This window comes from Vigna unguiculata, chromosome 2, assembly GCF_037176805.1.
Source record: "Vigna unguiculata cultivar grain cowpea cultivar isolate G323 ecotype 2 chromosome 2, ASM3717680v1, whole genome shotgun sequence".
Classification (NCBI taxonomy): domain Eukaryota; kingdom Viridiplantae; phylum Streptophyta; class Magnoliopsida; order Fabales; family Fabaceae; genus Vigna; species Vigna unguiculata.
Window position 1 is genome coordinate 18018341 of NC_140793.1, and position 25085 is coordinate 18043425.

At 29.0% G+C, this 25085-nt stretch overlaps 1 pseudogene; it reads right to left on the minus strand.

The window, feature by feature from the left end:
* Positions 1 to 2318: 2318 nt before the first annotated feature.
* LOC146888383 (uncharacterized) lies at positions 2319 to 24644 on the minus strand (annotated as a pseudogene).
* Between the last annotated feature and the right edge of the window lie 441 nt (positions 24645 to 25085).

Genomic DNA, 25085 nt, shown 5'->3' on the forward strand with positions numbered 1-25085 from the left:
TACCAAACCTGTTATCATCCACGATCTCCAGGCGAAAATCCACACTGTCAAAAAAGAAATAAAGAACAACAAATAGTCTACAACTTTTTATTGTCCAATTTAGAAGAAACTTTTGACTACGAAAGCTCCTATAAAAGATCTAGAACAAAATCCATATTTGAGTGATTTTCTAGGCCTTATCAATAGTTTGATAATATAGTTTTAGACTATTTGTTTTAAAAACATTAAAATATGGATTTGTTTTAAAATAGTTTTAGAAGACTTTGTTTTAAAAACTCTCACTGAAAAAAATATTAAAGAATTCTCGTGGGAGTGTCAATAATTGAAAGTTATTCCTTATTTAGTTTTCCACTTTAAATGTGGAGAAAGTAGAAGTAAATATATGTAATTTTTTTTTCTTATCTTGAGATTGATATTGCCTGAGTTGTTATGGGTGCTATATTTGCTTGAACTTTCTTATGGCTGAAAAGTTGGAAAATGATTTATGTTGTTGTTAGTTCTTTTAATAGTAATCCTAGTATTATACATTGGTGTTTTGGAAGCATATGGAAATATTATATGACTATGATTCATTGCTTATATTCTAAAGCAATAAGTATGTTGATAAATTAGCTACTTTGGATGTGAAGTCTGGTTTGGAACTTTTTCTACATGTATCACTCAAGATTTTCTTAGAATTACGTGAATATATATGTTTTCTTGATTACATGGATTTGGATTTAGGTTCGGTTCCATATTTGTTTGTATTGTGTTTTTCTTTTCTTCTATATACATATCCTTATGAAACATGATTTTTGAAGGATGAGGTGTCAACCAAAATATGGAATGCCATTTTCTCGTAATAATATTATATTTAAGTGATATATATATATATATATATATATATATATATATATATATATATATATATAAATATGTGCTTACATAAGCTCTATATTTTAATACAAAATTTTAAAGTATTTCCATCCTACTATTGTACCGTGTGGTGTTTCAGCAACACTGATTGAAAATTTCAATATCATATTAATTAGCAACATGTGTAACTAATGCCCAGATTAATGGATTGTTAAAAGATATCTTAACGAATTTTTGAAGGAGATCATAACCATGAATACTAACCGGAAATTCAGCCTACAAAATCACCATGTTTGTGTTTCTACATCTAGGACCAAGGGCAGACCATAGCTTTGACACTAGCTTTGAGAGGGAAGCCATAATTCCCCCAACGATTTTTTTTTTATATTTTTTATATATATTTAAAAAAATATTTATATATTATTATTTTATTTATATTAATTTAGTTTGAATTTTTTTTTTAAATTTAAAAATCACGTTTTTCCTCTTAATTATAATTTTTTATACTTCTTTATCTGGTTTTTCTCTCTTCCGTGCTTCCAGTTTTTTCTCTCCTCATATTTCCATCTCAATTTTCACCATCAATTCCTTATTATTTTCAAAATCAAATTGCACCAAGACAAAATTGATGAGTTAAGAAATATTTTGGATCGAACAATTTCTTTTTTTGAGAAAGTTCATTTTTTATCTTTTTTTTTTCGAAATAATATGTTTTTCTTTTGTATGTGGTTTTTTTATGCTCTAGGCATATCTCTATCTGTTAGAGATCATAAAATCATGTTTTAATTGTTGATCAAACTCTTCTTTGTGTAGATAGAGTTATTTTAGGAAGAGCAAGATTAAGAATCCACTCTAACGTAAAGGAAACTAATCATTTAGAAGTTATTAGTTTTCTTAAAATATTGAGTCTTGCTTTTAAGATTTAATTTGGGGTATTCATAATTTTATTTTTTGTAGATAGGTGAGAGATGACAAATTTATATTAGAAAAATTATGGTAAAGAGTGAAATAATTGATTCTTTTTTCAAGAGGAAGGCTTGTGATGAAGGTGAAAAAAATGTATCTATGTCATCTAAAATTGACAAACTTCATGAGAATCCAAAAATTAAAGAAAATGAAAAACAACTCTCCAAGGTTCTTAAAATTACATATAATGAATTTGAAAATGCTTTAGAATGTGATTCAGAGAAGCGTTTTCAAATTTGGCAATACCCACCAAATCAAATTGATGAGGTACGAAGGGCTTATCTAAAATGAGGTCCATATCAAATGCATCTAGAAAGTTATCCGTTGTCTAGTAAAGATGATCATCCAAGAAGATTTTAGTACACATGGTTTAGCTTATTTCCTTCATGGTTAGAGTATTCACCATTAAAAGATGTTGCATATAGCTTATAGTGAATATTTTTTCTAGTAAAATGAAAAATCATATTCGTGAGGAAATTGGGTATTCCAAGAGAAGATTAATTTGAATTTTTAACTTTATTAGAAAGAATATTCAATAACTCCTTTCGAATTTTATGTGAAGTATATTAGGAATTGTATAGAGCATTTTCCAATACAACTTTTGCAACTTCATCATTGTATGATGCTGTGAGTTTTATCATCTCAAGAAAATTACCTTGGTTCCTCGATTCAGTAGTTTCATCATGACCTCTAAAAGCACAAGCTTGAAGTGATAAAAAACGAATCGTGTCAATTGAAGTCTTGAGACGTAACCGATTCTTCATAATTTGATCTGAGCTTTGCACTTCCATAACATTCCTAATTTGGCAATTTTGATTTAACAAGTCTTAACAAGCAGACATTGCAATATTGTGTGGTGAACAAAGATCCTTTCCTATGTGTTTAAGGAAAGCACAATTTTTTCCATTGTTAACTTTCCTCCAACTTTTAAACCTAAAAAAAACACTTAAAAAGTTAAATCATGTTGATGACAATCAACTCATTGCCAATTAGAATTCAATGAAAATCAACTTAATTACCTATAACAATAAAAGCATCTGAGTCAGGTCGTCCACTTGGTTTTTTACTAAAAAGATAGCACGGTAATCTATATGCAGCATCTTTTAATAGCGAATACTCTAACCATGAAGGAAATAAGCTAAACCATGTGTTCTGAAATCTTCTTGGATGATCATCTTTACCAAACAACAAATAATTTTCTAAATGCATTTGAACCCCCTTTTAGATAAGTCATTCGTACCTCATCAATTTGATTTGGATGGTATTGCCAAATTTGAATACGCTTCCCTGGATCATGTTCTAAAGCATTTTCAAATTCATTATATGTAACTTTAGGAACCTTAAAGAGTTATTTTTCATTTTCTTCAATTTTTGGATTCTCATGAAGTTTCTCAATTTTAGATCACGCAGATGCATTTTTTTCATCTTCATCACAAGACTTCCTCTTAAAAAAAGAATAAATTCTTTTACTCTTTACCAAAATTTTTCTAATATAAATTTATCACCTCTCACCTATTTACAACAAGATAAAATTATGAATATCCCCAAATTAAATCTTAAAAGCAAGACTCAATATTTTAAGAAAACTAATAACTTCTAATTGATTAGCTTCCTTTACCTTAGAGTGGATTCTTAATCCTGTTCTTCCCTTACACAACTTCAAAGCGTAAAAAACTCTATTTACACAAAGAAGAGTTTGATCAACAATTAGAGCATGCTTTTATGATCTCTAACAGATAGAGATATGCCTAAAGCGTAGAAAAGTCACATACAAGAGAAAAACATATTATTTCGAAAAAAATAGATAAAAAATGAAATTATTCAAAAGAAGAAATTGTTATACTCATCAATTTTGCCTTGGTGCAATTTGATTTTGAAAATAATAAGGAATTGATGGTGAAAATTGAGATGAAAATAAGAGGAGAGAAAGAGATGGAGACACGAAATACATAAAAACCAAATAAAGAAGTATAAGAAATTATAATAGAGAGGAAAAATGTGATTTTTAAATTTCCAAAAAGCTTTTTCAAACTAAATTAATATAAAGAAAGTAATAATATATAAATATATATTTTTAAAAAATATATAGAAAATAAAATTAAAAAAATCTTTGAAATTAATATAAATAAAGTAATAATATATATATATATATATTTTTTAAATATATAGAAAATAAAATAAAGTAAAAAAATGGTTGAGAGAATCATGGCTTCCCCTAACAAAGTTATGGTTTGCCCCTGGTAGATGAGCACTCTCACTAAAGATTACTTTTATTTTTTTTAATATATTATTGTTGATGATAAATTTTATGTTACTCTTATATATATATATATATATATATATATATATATATATATATATATATATATATATTATTGTCATATTATTTTTAGATTATATTGTCATGAGTGCTTGTTTTGAATATAGAAAATGATGTGAGAAAATGAATTTTTTTAATTAAAAATAATAATTTATATATAACAAATATAATTTGACTCTTTAAAATTTTTGTTCAATTCTGCCACTATCTAACACAATATTATTTGATAATTACAACATGGAATAGTAGTAACATGAGAGAAAGTATCAAAGAGATTCCAAATTATCCTATGAAAAAGTATTGAAGTATTTTCCTTTTAATGGTTTGTCTCCATAAAATTGCATTAACTATACCTAAAATATACCTAAAAGAAGATTATTTGTTTATTTCTTCAATTTTATGTGCTAGACAATAGTACGTTTTCATTTTGTATGCTGTTATTTCAACAGATCTGTAATAACTACTATTGTTATGTCACACAAGTTACATTTATTTGTAGTTACCTTATTACCATTAATTACATTTCTATTTATTGCTCTATGTCAATCAAAAATTTTTGTTCTTTAGTTTCAATTATTTCGAACAAATGAACTGAAGAAAAATAGTCACAAAATAACTTTAAAATTATGCAAGATTAGTACGTTATATTATTTTTTTACTTGTTGAAGTCATGGTTACAAATCACCTAAAGATATAGATGATACATCCAATTTTGAGCCTAGATTCTGTTGATTTTTTTAGTATTATTATTCTGTTGGACTTTTAAAAATACATTTATGTAAAATAATTTTAATATTTTAAAATATATTAATTTTTTTAAGGCTTAAATACCTTTTTGATCCTCATTTTCGTAGTGTTTGTTGCGAATGGTTCTCATTTTGACAGAATGTTTAAAATAGTCCTCCTTTTTACCGAATGTTTAAAATGGTCCTCATTCTCACAATTCATGTTTTATTTGGTCCTTTTCTGTAACGCAGTTTAAATCATTAACGGAGCATTGTACAGGTGACACAGGTTGTATTAAGGTGTGTTACGTGTACTATACAGGTGTGGTAATTAGATATTTGGGGTTAAATAAGTGAGCTAGGGTTTTGGTAAGGAATGTTTGGGCAGTTGGTGAGTTTTGGCAATCTTGTTCCTCCATTCTCAATTGGTGTTGCTGTAATCTTCTTCCTGCAATCCCATTATATAGGTATGTTACAGTCCCAATCTTCTTCCTTTACCTCTGGTTGTAATCGTTGGAGGCAACCGTGTTGTATCACTTCGTGCACTGTTGGTGGTTCAACGAGAAATGGATTAACCCCAATTTGTAGCTGCGGAGAGATGGCAACTTTGAGGATGGCAAAAACTCCAAAGAATATTGGTAGAAAATTTTGGGTACAATCTGTTTTTATTTCTGTGTTAATAATAAATTGGTTTTAATTTTTGGTTTATTGATTTACAGAGTGGTGGTTCCAATCTGTTTAAAGTCCAATCTGTTTTGTACTATTGTTAAATGAAGAAATGAATTAGTTTGATTATGTTGATATTAGTCCCAACATGTTTAAAATGACATCTTAATCTGAGCATAGTAAGTGATATTGATGTAAGCTTGGAAAAAATTAAACTAATCTAAGTCTGAAAGAAGTTAAATTCATAACATTAATTCATCCTCATCAAAATGCACTACATCAATGTTTGACAAAAGTGAAATGGAACGAAGTTTAAGGAAAGTCAAAATGCAGTACAATGCTTGACTCTCCACTTCATTCCGAGCTCAAGAAAGACGAAGATGAAGAAATTTCCTAATTGCAAAATTTCCCCTAAATTGAAAAATTAATGTTAATTAGCCACTTGTACAGTACACGTAACACACCCTAATACAAACTGTGCCACCTGTACAATGTTCCGTTAATGATTTAAACGACATTACAGAAAAGGACCAAATAAAACACGAATTGCGAAAATGAGAACCATTTTAAACATTCGGTAAAAATGAGGACCATTTTAAACATTCTGTCAAAATGAGGACCATCCGCAACAAACACTACGAAAATGAGGACAAGAAGGTATTTAAGCCGTTTTTTAATATATCAATTAAAAAAAACACTAAAAACTCAATAAAAAATTCAAATTCGTGAAGTTTTTTTACATGCGTGGTTAGTCTCTAAACCTTATTGATGGATAGAGGGGTAGGGCATGTGATCAAGTTATTGTGATGGTGCAAGGCACCAAGTCCCATGTATAAAAGCACTACCAATCATGGTCTAAAGGTTAAAGCAAACATTATAGTCCACATGGATTAAAAATAGGTGTACATCCCATTAGAAAATTATCATCTACAAATATTGTGACATTAGGTCATTTTTCGAAAACCTAGAAGTCACAATTTATTTGAAAACTACAATAATTATTAAAAAATATTCTAGCATTCTTTCACTCACATCACATGGTTACAAAACACATGATTCCAACATAAAAGTATCTAATTAAAAATTCATCCAATAAATGCAAAATCAAATTTGAAGAGAAATTGTTATAATATATATAACCTTACCTTACCAATCAATTAAAACTATTATGTCTCAACTCTCTCGTCCTATAAACCTAGTCACAATGATTATTGTCATACTAAATTTCAATATTATGCCTTAGTTGTAACATGGTATCTATTACTAGTACAATAATCACAATTATACACAACTCAAATATTTTCACATTAAGGCCACTTTCAGAAATTTTGACGAGGCATTTTAATTCTCTTTCATTAGCGTTGAGTACGGTAATATGGGATGAAGACGTGAACTTGTATTATATTAAGTAGAAAGTGATAAGGAATTGAGTTATTTACACTTGTTCTTTCCTGTATGTGTTTCATATATCCAATATTTAGGCTAACCTTTGTGGATTTATAAAGTCAGTATCCAAATGAGTTAGATTTTGGTTTTGGAGGTCTTTTATAATTGTGAAAAAAAAAAACTTTAACAAGTTTTGGTTGCCAAAAATGACTTACAATCTTTTGTAATTATTTTTTAATTTTGCTTCCCAATTTTATTAATTTTTGTTTCCTAATTTTTTTTTATCTATTTGTTCATTGTAATTATATTATCTATACGTCAAGTCAGCTTAAGGCTCAAGCAAGTCAAATCCTTGTTTTAGGTCTTCTAAAAAATTGTTTCCAAAATTTTTTGTTTAGTACTAATTAAAGGTTGCAATGCAGATGGACTCGTCCTGTTATTGCCTGTCCCGTAATTGGTCCGCAAGAAGCGGATTGGGTTGGCCTGTCCGCATAAAAATTGCAAACTAATTTCTTTGGTTCGTCCTGTATAACGTTTGGCCCGCATAGTGCCTAAGAATTTAATAATTTTTTTTAATTTAATTAAATTAGTAGAAATAATAATTTTTATAGGCCTATTTATTAAAATAAGTAATATTCATAATTTTATAATTTATAACTCTAAAGTACAAGCTTATTAAAAATAGAATTGACTTTGAAGTGAATTGACACAAGGGAATAAATGTAAGTGAGGAGGCTAGTTTTGGATGGACTGGACTCGAATGAGCGAGTTATTTTTAGATGGACCAGAGAAGAAAGCGAATGAGCAAATTACTTAAAAGAAATACACACGACATGCTGTTAGATTTTAGGAATTTAAGTAAAGCGAGTTATGTGGGTTAAATGTGGACCAACCTGTCGTTGGCCCAAACGAATTTCGAGTTATGAAAGACGAGCTAAAATACTCAGTTCGTCACAGTCTTTTTCTTGCAAGCTGCCTTGCATAACCCGTTCATATTGTCATCCCTAGTACCTCTATTAAATTAATTTTATAATTATGTTTGAGAATTAAAATTTAATTAAAATATTATGAGTGACTGTTAACTTTTATGTTAAATTGTTCTTTTGGTCCTTCTATTTGTCATGAAATTTCATTATGGTCCTCAAGTTTTTCGTTGTCTCAATTTGGTCCTCATTTTTTTTTAATTTTTTACTAAAATTAATGTTTTTATTAAATTAATTTTTTTACTAAATATTTCTATAAAAATTAATGTTTTTATTAAATATTTCTATAAAAATTAAAAAATTTTAAAAAAAATTTTAAAAAAATGAGGACCAAATTGAGACAATGAAAAACCTGAGAACTAAAATGAAATTTCATGACAAATAGAGGGACCAAAAGAATAATTTAACCTAACTTTTATTGGTAATAAAAATGCTATTTAATGAGCTAACACTTTTTTTTTTCAATTAATTATAAACTTATTTTAGTACTTGACTCCTTGTTTTTTTTTTTTTGAATATTACATGAGTAATTCAATCTGATACATTAGTTAGTATATGTGGAGTGCTCTTTGAATGAACAAGATAAAAATAATATAAATATAAGTGAAAGCAACAAAGATAAAAATAATATAAATATAAGTGAAAGCAACAATAGAAAAGAGAAAAGAAATCAACAATATCTCAACAAAAATTAGACAGATCTTTATCTATTGAAAAAGAAATATTAAATAAGCTTAATTAGAAGAAATTAATAAATAACTTTACATCGCAAAAAATTTAAAAAATAAATTTTAAATAAAATTATAATATATTTTAACATAAGTTATTTTATTAATAAATAAAAACACTTCATTCTTAAATTTGTTTTAAACCTCCCAAATCCTTCTACCATCTTCTCTGTGTTGTTGACGTGATTCTTCATTATCATATAAGTTATTATAATAAACAAACTCTAAAGTAAAAAAAAATGAAATTATTTAGAATCCCTTAACGCTCTGTTTGCTTCTGAAGAAGTACTGTTCACGAAAACTGATATGCAGTTGTTGAACGTGACTAAAATGAAGTGTGAAGAGTAGAGAAATGAGATGAATTGCAAGCGAAGAAATGCAAATTTGTTTGCTCTTCTATCACCTGCAAAACTATGAAGAGTAGAAGGGAAAATCACCTCATACGGGTGCTTTTACGCATATGTCCCTAAATATTTAAGAAACCCCTCATTTTGGTTTTTTTCAACTTTTTTTGCACGAGAGTTTCTGACTTCATACAGTGCCTTTATGCATAACATTTTCCAATTTTAAATAAAAATTTAAAATTTATTTTCACACAATTTTCACTAATTTGTTTTAAAAATTATAACACAATTTCTATTAAGGATAATTTGGTAAACATCTAACATTATTCACTATAACATTTTTTTAATATATCATACTCATCACATCATACACAAACTTTCATATTAAATTTATTCAAATCACATCATCTTTTCCATAATCAAAACAATCACAACTTCATCTTCTTTTCTTTTCAAATTCACTTAAATCTATTTCTCCAAATTCATCTTCTAATCCAAACACATCCTAAAAGAGTAAAATATAATTGTAAAAGTAAATTATACATAAATACTTTTTTTGAGATTAAGTACAAAATTTTTAAATATTTTAAGAAGTAAAAGAGAAAAATAATTATTAAATACTAAATACAAAATTCATTAACTTTTTCTTACATTAAAAGTTATTCTAGCCATATGGCAATTAAAAACTGCGACTATGTTAAATATTTCAAAATTGTAAGCATTAATAATGTGTCTAGCAGAATAGCCATTTTAGGTAACATTGTAAACTTAAATGATCAAAACGAGAATTACTAAAACAGTAAGAACTGAAAGTATATTTTAGCCTTTTATTATTGGCATCAAGAATATTGCAAAACTCTTTTCATAAAGGTTCTTAATGGTTTGTAAAGGCAATCCATCATGATAAGTAAAAAATCACCAGTGTCGTACTCTTAAAAAACACAATTTAATAATAAATATGGTCGAAATTAATCAATTAAACACAACACATACAAGTTTTCAAAATCAGTTGCATATGCAATCAGAACATCAGGTTCTACCCTCATGCACAATTTTTTTTCTCGGATAGACAATATTAAGTTATTATGAAACTCAAACATTATCTTACTACAATCTTGAAACTTCTCGGATGGGTACTCTATGGTCTTGTTGGCTATGTCTTCGTTACCGAATACTTGGTCGAACATGGGGGCTTTCCTGCAAAAAAAACTTTGACGATCAAGTCAGTCAAAGTTTTCAAAGTCAAATATTAGTTTAATCACCAATGAAAATGTGTACTTTTAATTGTTGGAGTCCACCCTTATTTACAGGAGATTAATCTCGTTTTACTTTAAGTCAAACAATGAACTGGGCTTAGCTATGTGTATTCTTGTCCAACATTATTGGGCCTATCTAGACTTAATTGGGCCTAGACTACATGCATATTATTCTTTTATGCTGCTTCAACTGATTTTTTCCTAAGTCAAAGTAAGCGACATTTTGGTCATTACCACTTTCATATCTTTGTTCTTCACGGTTGTGGTCGATTAGTGTATACATCGTCTCTATAATTAAGGGAACCAAATAGTTGATCGATTTTTCACTATGTAAGCAAGTTATTTCGTATAAGGTGTGTGGTGTGACGCTTTGTTATCCACTATGCCGCTATGTACCCGGTTGTCATCTTGGTAGCATTCCTTCTGACCTAGCACTTATTGGTTAGGGGCTTTAGGATTTATGACCTTTTGGGATAGTAGCTAATTTGGGCACTACAATACACAAATAAACCTTATGAATGTTTTTTAATAAAATCAATTTCAAAACCCAAAAACACTATTAACTTATGGATCTACGACGAATTTTAAAACTTTTATCACAAATGAATATTTTTATCAACAATAAATTCATTGATAAAAATCATCACTAAATTAACTTTTTTATTATTGATGAATATTTTTGTCCATTATTCTATCAATAAAATCTATTAATAATTTAGAATTTTTAGTGTCAACATATATTTTCTATGTTAAAATGGACATCAACGTTTTCATTATGTTAAAATGGACATCAAAGTTTTTGTTTTAGACTTTGATAATTCTATAGTAAAATTTGTCGATAACTGTTTTTTTGAAATTATTCAATAAATCTATCCGTATTTGAAGTTTTTGAAAATCTATCGGTGATTGATTTTTTCTTAAATTTTGTCGATAATTGAATGTTTTGGAAATCTATTGGTAAAGTACATCGAAAATTGATTTTTTTAAATCCTTCTGTAATCAATTTTTTTATTTGAAAATCCATCAATAATTGAGTAATTGGTTATTTTTAAAATCCTTCGATAATTAAAATTTTTGAAAATTCATTAATAAATTTGTGAGTAATTGAAATTTTTGAAAAATCTGTCTATAAAAGAATTTTTTTATTATCAACTGATAAGTTCATTGGTGATAATAAGTTCATTGGTGATAAATTCATTGGTAAAATAGATAACAAATTTCCTACAAAATATTATACATATATTTTATAAATTAATTGAGATGTGTAAGAAGAAAAAAATGAAAGAGAAAAATAAATAAATGGTGGTATTTATCGATATCAAAATTCTTTGGTAATTATACACTGATAATTACCATCAAATATTTGACGTTAATAATTATAGACAGATAATTGGTTTCAGTGATTACTGACAAATTATTCTATCTATCAATAAATTTTTTACCATCAATAACTTTGTTTTATGGACAAATTTTAGCTATAACCGATTAGTTTTACCTATTGGTACTTAATTTTGTTTTACCTAGTAGTGAAAAGCCATTAAAAACCATGAATAAACTTTAGTTGTCAATTATATATTTGACAAAATTCATTTATTCAACTTATAAAACAAAGTTTAAAGTTCAAAATGTTTAGAAATATAAAAATATAGTAGTCGCAATATCAAAGCTATACAATTACACTATAACTAACTATAGAGGCACCGAACACGAGAATCGTACTTCATCTTCAAGGTCACCCCTCTGGATTCTGATGTAAGTCCATACTCATAAATAGGTAAAAAAAAAAAAAAACCACGAATTTTCTAACATCTTTATAAACATTTATATTGACATAATTGCACATGTAACCCAACGTCCATTTCACCTTTACTTTATTTGCACCTCGTACCAAAGTAAATTCAAGAAATAGCCAAGGAATAAGATGTTATAACTAAAAGAAGTTTAAACCTTACCTCACTTGCTAGATTACCTAACTTCCGCTGCATGTCATGACTCATTGGATTATTATGAGACAATAGGATATACTTCAAACTTCATTCACTCTGAAAATGTAGGCTAAACCACTTATAGATTTTCATCTAAATGGTTAAGTTGAACTCTATTTAAAACTTACTTCTTTTGAGGATTATAAGGTCACGTAATGATACACTTAAAAGGAAAAATGTGAAAGATTGTGGATTCAACTCTCCGATAATGCTTGAAAATTATAAGATTGATTTAATGGAGTCGGAAGGGAGTGTATGAGAGGTTGAAAATTATAAAATTGATTTTATGAATTTGAAAGGAATTGGAGGAGAGGTTGTGTATTCAATTCTTCGACTAGAAACATATTAACAATTAACATTTGTGAATAAAAAAAAAAAGAAAAAAAACTTGATTCGTAAGAATTTATGCAAACTCTCCCCAAGTTAAGATGTAAACTTGTAGTCTCTATTAGAAAGTAAATTAAACTTTCCTAGATGTAATCTATTAAAGGATTGAATGGTGATTTATTGTTTTGTTGTTTAGTGAATCAATAATTGTTTGTATACATACATTCACTTAATTAGATTTATGTGTGTACATGTAACTAAATTTTAATTCAATTGTCAGGGTGAATGCCTACAAGATACACTATAAAGATTTTAATAACTGTTATTAACGAATACACAAGACTAATAATTCATTTTTCAGAATTTGAGTTTATTCTTTGTTTCCGATTAATATGATTGGCTTTTTTATTTGGCATATTTTTTTCATTATTCTTGAACTCATTTTGAGCACAATATCTTATGGCTTATAACAAATGCTATTTATTTCTCTTTTGACTATACCATAATTTTATCCTCAACATTGTAATTTGAGTATTCTTTGACATCAAGTCATTTTTGAAAAACAAAGTGATAAGATTTAAACAACTCACTAAGTTAGGATAAACATGATGATAAAACTCTAAACTTTTCTTGAAAAGAATATAAGACTAAGTCCAAAAGCTTTTATCCAAATGGGGCATTAAAAACATTGATTATCTTCTAATACGTTTTTATTTTTTGTAAAAAAATAATATAGATGTTTCTTTTTCATTTTATTTCTTTAGTCACTATTATTCTACATCTTCATCTTCCATTTTACACCTTTTATAAAAGTTCAAGGAATAACTTTTGATGTTGCGCCTTGGCATCAAATGGGGGAGAAAAGTGGAACATGTTTGCCATTTTTAAGTACAATATAAAACTTGTCTCCAATTCTAGTATGAAAAATACAATATCAAAGTAAGAATATTTGGAAAAATATATTGTTTCTAGAGCCACATCACACCAGTAAAATATAGATAAGATTAATCAACCCAATGTCGTCTTCTAATAAAGTCAATTGTAGTCTCAATAAACCATATGTCAAAAGGTGTTAGCAGAAGCTAAAAGTTTAAAAGAACAATAAAGTAAAAAGGAAAAGTTTTATTGATATGAATATGCTTAAAGGAGTGAATAAAAAAATTATAAGACAAAATAATTCTCTAGTTCATTCATAGTTAAATTTTTCATAATTTATCATGATCATTCATCCAAATTCTAAATAGACTCAAATTAATAAAACAAACATCAATCAATTCATTATGTATGTCTCATGTTTCCAAACGTCTACCTTTGATATTTAAATCATTTTATCTCTTGAATTAAGCAAATATGAGATTGTTAGAATTGAGCAAACTAGCAAAAACTTCAAATAAAGAACAAGGATGAATTATCAAGAAATGTTCTGAAATAACCCTAAGAGCAGAAATTGAAATTTAAAAAGGAAAGACTATATAAGCACACTTCTAATTAATTCATGAATTATCTCTCATATCTCAAGTGTCTACATTCAAGATTTATATTCTTTATCTCTTTAATTAAGCAAACAAGATATTATTAGAATTAAACAAACTAACAATAATTCCAATAAAAGTTTGAAATTGAATATGAACAACATTTCAAAAATAATTCCATATTAGAAATCAAAATTCAAAAAGAACAAACTATATAAGCACACTATGTTTATAAAATTAGACAATTGAACTTATTCAGCACAGAACCTCAAATTTTACTAAAGAACTCACGAGAAAATCAAACTAGAAAGGGTTAACCTTCCATGCGAAAGATAAGAGAAAGAATTAAAAAGAGAAGAAATAGAAAAATATAATGTATGACTAAGAGTTGAGCAGAGAGACATGAATGGTGAGTGGTGATGAATGATCATTCCATTCAACCTGAAATCAATAATTACTTGATTCTGCAGTGACTTTAGTCTCAAATACATGTCAAGAAAGATAAGATTATGTATTCTAATTGTGAGTAAAAATATAATCATCAAATACCACCTTTTTGCACTATTGGACAAAACTCTCATGAAATTCAAGAATGATCAAACATGTGGAAACATAAACAAAAGAATGCACAAGTGTAGGGAAAATACAATGTTCAAGAAACCAAAGAATCACGAAAAACAAGAATAAAATTTTGTATATTAGCAAATAAAAAGGTAACTTAGGGATGACAACGGGGCGGGGCGGGGACGGGTTTCGCTATCCCATACCCATCTCCGCATAAAAAATTCATCCCCATCCCCATACCCAAACCCAACGGGTATCAAACTTTTTTCCCATCCCCATCCCCACCGGGTAACGGGTATAATCTCGTACCCATACCCGTACCCGTGTTCTAACTACTTCAATATTAATTTTTATAAAAGAAAAAAAATTACGGTAAAGAAAACATAATATTATGAAATATTCAATATTAGGAGGATTTTCTTCGATGCCAAATACCTTAAAATAAATTATAATTGTTTACATTTTATATTAGAATACCAAATAAAATTTCATGTGAACCAAAACATTTGTTAAATTTGCAAACTACAACATTGATGAACTTAGTTGATAAAATTAAAAAATATTTCAAAAAAATATAAAAGGAAAACAAATATTTAAATTAAAATATATTTTAAATGTTTGTTTACTTCAATTTTTTAAATTCTAATGAATATCTTTTTTATACACTAATAAAAGTTATAATATATCACTTGATCAAAATGACACAAAGAATAAATAATAAACATAATAATAAAAGGAAAACAAATATTCAAATTAAAATATATTTTAAATGTTTGTTTACTTCAATTTTTTAAATTATAATGAATCTCTTTTTTATACACTAATAAAAGTTATAATACATCACTTGATCAAAATGACACAAAGAACAAATAATAAACATAATAATAAAATTTTGACATAGATTTTGTATCTTTTGAACTTCAATATATGTTGGATAGTGACAAAAAAATATTCATAGCAATTACATTAAATTTTTATATTGTAGTAAATAAAATTTATTTATACAATTAAAGTGGAAAAAATTACAGTATGATTAATAGTGAGTTATAAAATAACAAATAATTAGATAGAATATATCGAAATATTATTCTACATGATGAAAATAAACAATAAATAAAAATATTAAAAGACTAACAAATGTGTGTTTTAGAAATAATTTGAGAGAATATCGAAAGAAATCGCACAAAGGAAATCAAATGTATAATTAAGGTATGATAAAATGAAAAATACCTTACAGAACTAATTATTAAATTATGTTTGAAGTGGTTAAAATTAAATAGAAATATCATTAGTGACCAAAAAATTTGTCATTAAATTACATATAAATTAGTAATTAAATTGGTCACTAAATCAAGTACAGATTCGATCATTGAATCGGTCACTAATTTAGTCATTGATTCAGACAATAAATCAACTACTACCACCAATGACGAAAAATAGTGACTGATATGGGTTACTGACTAAATCAGTCACCATTTCATGTTTTTCTTGTAGTGAATTATCATATACTATTCCTAAATATCATTATATATATATATATATATATATATATATATATAAAATTTTAACCACTTCAAACAGAATTTAAAGTGAAAAAATTACATTATGATTAATAATGAGTTATAAAATAAAAAATAATTAGATAGAATATATCGAAATATTATTCTACATGATGAAAATAAAAAAAATAAATAAAAATATTAAAAAACTAACAAATGTGTGTTTTAGAAATAATTTGAGAGACTATTGAAAAAAATCACACAAAGGAAATCAAATGTATAACTAAGGTATGATAAGACGAAAAATATCTTAGAGAATTAAGAAAACTTTTCAAATATTAACATATAATTAATGGTTGAAAAATAACGAAAATTATTTTAATGAAACAAAAGAGTTCTTCAAATTAAACAAAAATTAATAATAATAATAAGTAAAGAATTTTTTTTATATTATCTTAAATTGAGAGTATAAACATTCTCATGTGAAAGAAAAATTTATAATAAATAAAAATATTAAAAAATAATATAAATATTCAAATGTGAGGCATAATTTTTTTTTAATTAACATACATCATTTTAACATAATTACATAAAGGTTATGATAAGATAAAAAATATATTGGAGATGAGAATGAGTTTCATGACAAATGAAATAATTAAAAGAAATAAAAAATAGAAAAAAAAAATATATATATATAGGGGTTACTTGATTAATTGTGAATATTTTAATAATTTAAACGAGAATGGAGATATGGCGGGGACGGGTATTATGGCGGGTATATGTACATCCCCATACCCATCCCCATACCCAACTGAAAAAGTCGGGGATTCCCCATACCCATACCCATACCCAGTCAATGCGGGGATTCCCCGTCAAAACGGGGACGGGTTCGGGCAATACCCACGAGGACGGGTTTATTTGCCATCTCTAAACTTGAATCAAATATGATATATAGTCTACATGAGATAAACTCTCCAACTGTCAAGTGTTTACGGTTGCATATACATTTAAAGCACTCATGTAAGCAATAATTTTTTTTTCCATAAAATGTGGCAATTTTAACAGCCATAATTTACATCTATGGTGATTTCAAAAATCGACGCAATTTGTGTCGTCTCAAAGTATAAAGTGACGGTTTCAACAACTGTTATTTTTTATATTGTATGAAGTGTCGGTTTCTTGGGATAAATTGCGGTAGTTAAAACCGTCTTAATTTTTTAAAGAAAATTAATTGTACCGAAAATAGTGATACTTAAAAACACCATAATTCACAGTATGGTACGATGTTTATAACTACCACTATTATCATCTGTCATGATTTGAATATTTTATTATTTATTATTATCCACGTATATTTATAATTTCATAATTCAATAAAATTTATTTTTAATAATGAAAATTTAAAAAATATATAAAAAATGATACTACAAAAAAATTAACAAACATTATATTTCATTAAATATAATTACATCAGAGTACCAAGTTCAAGTATAAAAAAAAAGAGACAACTTTAGATATTTATCATACAATTCTACAACTAAAGTTTTTATCCAAATCTTAAAATTTGCTTTCACCACTTGATTCAATTACATCATTTGGAGATGACACGTCGCTCTTAACATCTGGTGCCTACTATGAATAAAGAATGAGAACATAAGTAATTAAATTAGATAGCAATATAATAAGTTTAATAAGTTTTAGTAATATCTTTTTCTAGATTATACTTCATTAGTAACATTGAGATGATTGTGCAACTATGAACAAAATTCCTATGGTCCTAAGCACCAACACTAAAAAGCACAATAAAATATATAAAAATATTCATATTAAATATAAATCCAAAATTATTTAAAAAAAATTAAACCCATAAAAATAAACAACACTATTTACCTGTGTTAGAACTAAACAACTCTATGAACAAGAGTTCAACCCTTCAATGTACTGCATCCCAAATGTTAGAGCTATAATGTTTTCCTTAATAAATTCAAATGAAGAAGGAAACCATACAATCACATGATATACGGATATAATTAAAGCATCTCTTGTTATTTTAAAACTCTCATATGCTATATATAGAGAAATAACAAAAGGTGGTGATGGAAAAATTAACAACTAAAGTATTATTATTTTTCCAATTTTGTTGTTATTATTTTTCATATATGAAAATTAACAAATACTATACCAGATCATTAATATATTAAAAAACTAGCCGATGAGTATGTAGTTAACCAGTAAAATTACATGCTTTAGCCATTTTTTTTAGGAGCCAAATCTAGATCTAATATTTTATATATTCTCATTATAAAGAATTATTAGGATAAAGAGAACAAATAATATTTGACAAAACTGTGAGTGTAAATTAGTCTCACTCTTTTCTCAGACAAGCATTTCCTTAGTGTTATAAACTATGATGCACCAATACTTCAACTTGGGTCACATATTCATGTCCGACATGTATTTGTATCCGATATTTTAAGATACTTTATCGATACTTATCAATTAATTATCTAATTTACAAAGTCGTAGTACGGTACAAGAAAATCTTTGAATAATAATCAATTTTAGTAACAAAAATAATTAGTCATTATATAGTGACCAATTTAAGTATCAATTTAAAAAATAAAAATTATTGGCAACTAAAATAGTTTCAAAAAATTATAATTACTCCCTAAATTGATAATTAAAATAATTTTTATTATGAATTAATTTCTAAATTGGTCATTAACATTAGCTACCAAGACTTTAATTATCAAAATAATTGGTTTCTAAATTAGTCACTAACATTAGCTACCAAGGTTTCGGCTACCAAAATAATTAGTCTATAAATTGGTCTCTAATTAGAAAATTGGTCTCTAACATATTTTTTGTTACTAAAATTGGTCATTGTTTAAGAGTTTTCTTATAGTAGTACTTTTAGGATGACAATAATTTATATTTTTTATGTTGATAACTTTAGTACATATAGTTTTAATTTGGATTAACACAATAACAATCATATATTTATTATGTTTTTAAGAATTATTGTACACACTTTTCAATATTCATATATTGTGTATATATCACGTATCGTGTTCTATTATTTTCAAAATAAACGTATTGACATATCAAGTACATGTTGTATCTAATACACGTATCGTATCCGTGCATCATGGGTGCTAAGAGATAATGTACAATTTTTACTAATTTTGATTTGTGGGTTGAATATGCAAGAAGATGCCAATACCACTAGCAAAACTTTTTTTGTTTTTCTTTCATTTATAGCTCATATTCTTGTTGGTTGCCCAATTTTGTCTAGCGACGCTTCGACAGCGCCAGGCGATAGTGTCGGGGTAGGGGTCTGTATTTGCATGGATGAACTTGATGGCTTGCTCAAGAATATGTGGATTAGTTATGACCGGGGAGGTTCATAACGGAGATTCGAGATGCGTGATTGATGCGGGCGGGGAGGTCCGTATCTGTTGTACTCTTGTGTGGGGATACGAGCGGGAAAGTTAGTATGTTCCGTGCTCACACTTGAGGCTACTATGAGTGGGGAGGTTCATAGTAGGTGTTCACGCATGTTGGACTACGAGCGAGCAGGTTCGCAGAGTTGGACTATGGGCGAGGAGGTCCGTAGAGTTGGACCACGAGCGGGTAGGTTCGTGGGAGCATGATAATCCCTAAAGACCAAGGTGGTGAATGGATCTTTCTCATATAGGTTATGATATTCGGGTAGAATGTGGGAAGTAATTGATGAATTAAAAATAAATGAGAGGGATTAGGTGAGGGTTAAATCTATTATTTATTTATTGTGTTATTTTCTTTCTCAACTCACCCTTTATGTTTGTGTTTGACGATGATCGTGTAACTTGTCATGCGGGAGCAGATGTGAACCCAGGTGAGCATGTTGATGCATATAGACAAAGCGGGACAAACTATGGGGGATTTTTCACTATGTTTTAGTTCAAACATTTTGTAATAAATTTTTATGATGTTTTCTCTACTATGAACTTGTCATAAAGATGGAGTAGTGTAATTGAACTACAGCGAGATAAGTTTTAAATTTTCCCGCGCTTGGGAACTTTATATATTATTTTAAATTCCAAAAGAAACTATATGATACATGCTTTATCTAGTAATATCCACCCAGGGTTTTACAGTAAACAGAACCTATCTTAACTCTTTTCTTTTCCATATCTTAAATCACTTCAAGTTTCATTTGACTCCCTAACTCTAATTCATTGATCAACACATCCAATTGAATCCTTTACATCATGCAATGACGCCCATTTTTAGACCAAAAGTATCCCTAGTAACCATAATCTTATTTTTTTCATTAAGCACGCCAAAACAAGTTGCTGGCCACTCTTTATTGCCTGGCGGAACACAGTTATCGCCAGGCGGTGCATCAGAATTCTAGAACTCTAGATTTCCTTTCACCTGTCGAAAACAAACCCGAATCCCTCAAAATGTGATTCAACCTCTTAGTACAAACAAATTGCATCCAATCACATGTTCACCAGACACGCATTTTCAGCTAATGTAGATAATGTCATCATAAACAATTTCGATATTGGCATATTAAAATCTCGCATTCATTTCCCAAACCCTTAAGAAACCCTCATGTTCATCAAAACCTCTGATCTTCCAATTAGAGTAAAAGCAATCACTATCAATCGATTGTGTTATGTAACATATCAACAAAGACCCATAAACCGTAGAACATCCAACCCATCATGAAAACACCAAAAATCAAACAAGAACACATTGTGCCAATTCGTGCTGCTTGACAGTTCATCATTACCACTAGGTGGTTCCTCACTGAACCCATAACACATGAACAAAATAGGTTGTGCCGCCTGGCAGGCCTTCATAGCCGCCAAGCGGTTTCTGGGCAGAAACCCAGAATTTGCGAAAATAGCACATAATGAAATAAAAATCAAGCATCCACATCATGGCATCATCCAAACAAATTAATTGAAAGGAAAACGCATAAGGACAGCTCCCCTTACCTGGCTTCCTTGCTCCAAATGCAATCTTAATGGATTCTTCCTAGTTCCTAAAGGGCTCCTCTCCTTGCCTCCATTCCAACTCCCCCTCAACACTAAATTTCTCTATGGATCACAATTTCCCAGTTCTCCCTAACCCTCACTACTGCCACACTTTATGGATCTCTATTTTCTCACTCATTTTCCTCTCTCCCTCACATTTCTAGCCCAAAAATAAATAAATAAATAAAACGAAATTAAGTAAAATAAATGGTTAGTGGCCATTAACTGATGCCTTCATTGCCCCTAGTTGCACCATCTCATCCCTTTGTTTTCCCAAGGAATTTATAAGGTTTAGAGGTTTTCCAACACCTAGCAGAAACATTAAAACATAAAAAAGAAAGAGTCTACTCACCTTAGCTAAGGGTCGAACACACATCCTTCCAATTTACTAAGAACATGCTCAACCATCAAACCAATACATGTTTCACATCAATTTCACGCATACATGCTTTCGCATTCACAATATATATGTAAAATAAAACACAATTAAAATATCACACAATTGGCATACACATGATTCAAACCCAAGTCCTTTCAACATACCTTAGTACTTTCAACAATTTGAGCTAGTACTATTCCTTACCTATGGCTTGCCAAGAAATTCTCTTAGGGGTACTTCCAACCCACCTTTATTTGTAATTTATTAATTATTATTTATATAAATTTCCTGGGTCTTATAATCAACATTGTGTTTGATCTTAAAAATCCAACGACATCCAATAAGAGTTTTATGAGGAGATAAATCTATAAGAACCCAAGTCTCGCTCATTTGTAAAGTAGTAAGCTCAGAAAGCATAGCTTTAAGCCAATAATCAAACTTAGCAACTTCATTATATGTTTTTGGTTTAGTCATGGATATAAACATGATAAATTTATGAAAGGATGGTAAAAGGCAAGTATATGAAATGAAATGTTTAAGAGGATAACGAACAATAAGAGTACTACCAGTTGATGTAAATGTACTATGAAAATCTTTTAAGTAAGTAGGAGGATGACAAGTTTTGTTTGAACGACAAAGGGTAGGGAGAGAAGAATTAGTGCTAAGGGAGGGTCAGGAGCAGGAATACTATCAAAGTGATCCGGAAGGGAAAATGAGGAAGGACAAGGTAAGGGTAAGGAAGGAGATGAGGTAGGAGAAGAGGAAGGAATGATAGGGAAATGGTCTTCGTAAAATATGACATGTTGAGATACAGTAATGTCATGATTATGGAGGTTATATAGTAAATATCCTTTGGTATGATTTTGGAAATCAAGAAAGATGGATTGATGAGCACAATGGTCTAGTTTCTTACGTTGAGCAAGGATTGTACTTGCATAACACAAACAACCAAAAATACATAAATTGGTAATGTCACATGCATGTTGATAAAGCTTTTCAAATGGTGAAACATTTTGTAAAAAAGGAGTAGGAATGCAATTGATGAGATATGCAACGTGTGAAAGAGCAACACACTAGCAAGTTAAAGGTTGATTGGATTGAAAATGTAATGCTCTTGAAACATTTAAAACATGTTGATGCTTTCGTTCAACAATTCCATTTTGTTGTAGAGTTTCAATGCATGTAGTTTGGTGAATAATACCCTTTGAAGAAAAATAATCATGTATCAGAAGTTCAACTCCATTATCTATTCAAATTATCTTAATAGGCATGGTGAACTGTTTTTCCATTTGAATGGTGAAATGAACGATGTGGGAGTGTGTTGCAGATTTAGATTGCATGAGGAAAATCCAAATGTAATGTGTATGATAATCTACAATAGTCAAAAAATATTTGTGACCAAACATGGAAGTAGTGGAGCAAGGACCCAAATATCTATATGTAAAAGAGCAAAAGGGGCAGTAGTATAAGAATGACTTAATGAGAAATACAATTTTCGTTGTTTAACATGATGACTTGTATCTCAAGTAAAAGTTTAATCCCTGCCAACCAAGAATATGTGTGTTTCCTTTATTGTATATGTTGAGGGGAAGGGTGTCCTAGACGAAAATGCCACAAGTCTATGGGAGTTTTAGTACATTGGGGGTGAACAATGGTAGTAGAAATAGAACTCCCATCCTCATTTAGAAAAGTGAGAGTGTATAACACAACATTGACATCAACTGTACCAATATGCTATTTGTTGTTCAAATCCTGTATAATGCAAGAATTATGTGAGAAAATTAATTCACAATGAAGTGAGGATAGGAGTTTAGAAATTGAAATGAGATTAAAAGTAAAAGAAGGAATATACAAAACATTGGTGAGGTGGAAAGAATGACAAAAATGAATATTGCCAGAATGTGTAGCATAAACATGTTGTCCCGTAGGGAGTTTAACAAGAAGTGGTTTAATAGCTTGAAAAGAAGTAAAATGTGTTAATGAAGAGGAAACATGATCAATAACTCCTGAATCTAATATCAAGGGAGTTGCAGAATGTGGTTGGATATTACCTGATAAGGAAGTAAGGGAACCAATTTGATTGACATGAGAGGAAGACATAAAAGAAGCGATATGAATTGGTTTGCTGAATTAAATCCAGCAATGCATGAAATTGGTGTGGAGAGAAACGAAGATTAGGATTCTGAGGCTCTAAAGCTTTCCGTTGATCAATCATAATGACTTCACCAATCTCTGTCAAAATATTGTTGATGTCATGCTTAGAATCAAAAAATTTGTATCTAGGGAGAAACCCATGTTTGCAATATCAAATATCAATGGTATGTCCTTGACGAACACAATGAGTGCAAACTTTATTGCAACAAGAAACGGATTAGCTCTTGTGGTTAGGGAAACCATGCTTGCGATAACAAACAGCTCCTGGGTGACCACAAAAAGTGCAGGAAATAGAAGTGGTAGCATTAATCAGAGATTCTGAGAATAGGCACTGCCAATTGACGTTATTGCTGAGCATCATAAGAGAAAATTTTAGAAATCTATGGCAAAGGATCCAGAAGCAAAACTTGGGATCGAACATTGCTAATTGTTTGTTCAACCCGCACAAAAACTGCATCGCTCTATCTTTGAGTTTACGTTGAGTGATGGGAAACGAGACTTTGCAAGAGCACTTAGGTGACATGCACAGACGGGATCTGTACACTAGTTTTCCATTTCGTCCCAAAGAATGTAGAGTTTAGTGAAGAAATTGGTAATAAAAAGATCACCTTGCTTCAAAGAAGAGGCTTCATATTGCAGCTCAAAGATACACAACAAATATGCTTGGGCATATTGTGATTTGAGGTCCAGCCATATATCTTCTGCATTGTCCATCCAAAGGATCCTATGACGAATTTGCTCTGAAACAAAATGCAGAATCCATGAAACCACGATGTTGTTGCAACGTTTCGAAGCGTGATGGAGAGGATTAGAAATCGGAGGTTGAGGTGCAGTTCTAGTCACAAACTCAAGTTTATTTTTCGCACTAAGAGCAGTTAACATAGATCTACTCCACACATGATAATTGTTGGGGTCAAGAAGAGGAGAAACCAATGAGATTGCTACATTTTTACTATGATACAGATACAAATAACTATGTAGACTAGGTGTTTGAGGGTCGGTCATGGTGACAAAGCGAAGAGGAGCCCATCAAATTAAGGCTCGTGATACCATAACAAACATTACAGATCAACATAAGCTCCTTGTTTTATTATGACATAAAAGACTGTTTATATATACAAGGAGTGATGATATAGAGGTATAACAGAAATCTAACAAAGTACGTGAGCCCAAAAGCACCCAACGTAACAAACTAAAACAGAGACGTTAAGAAGTAGTTCAAGAATTAAGATACACATCACTTTGGATTCAAATTTTAAAACATTTGATTGGGAAATGCTACAAGTGAATAATAAAACACCTATGATCTTGTTGCTAACAACTAAGAAAAGAAAAATAAAAAGTGCATACTTTGGGTACAAACAAAGTTAGTTCATATCTTTTAGTTAAGGTATAATTACTGATTTAATCCCCTGATTTTTTTGTTTAGTTCAATTTGGTCCCCTT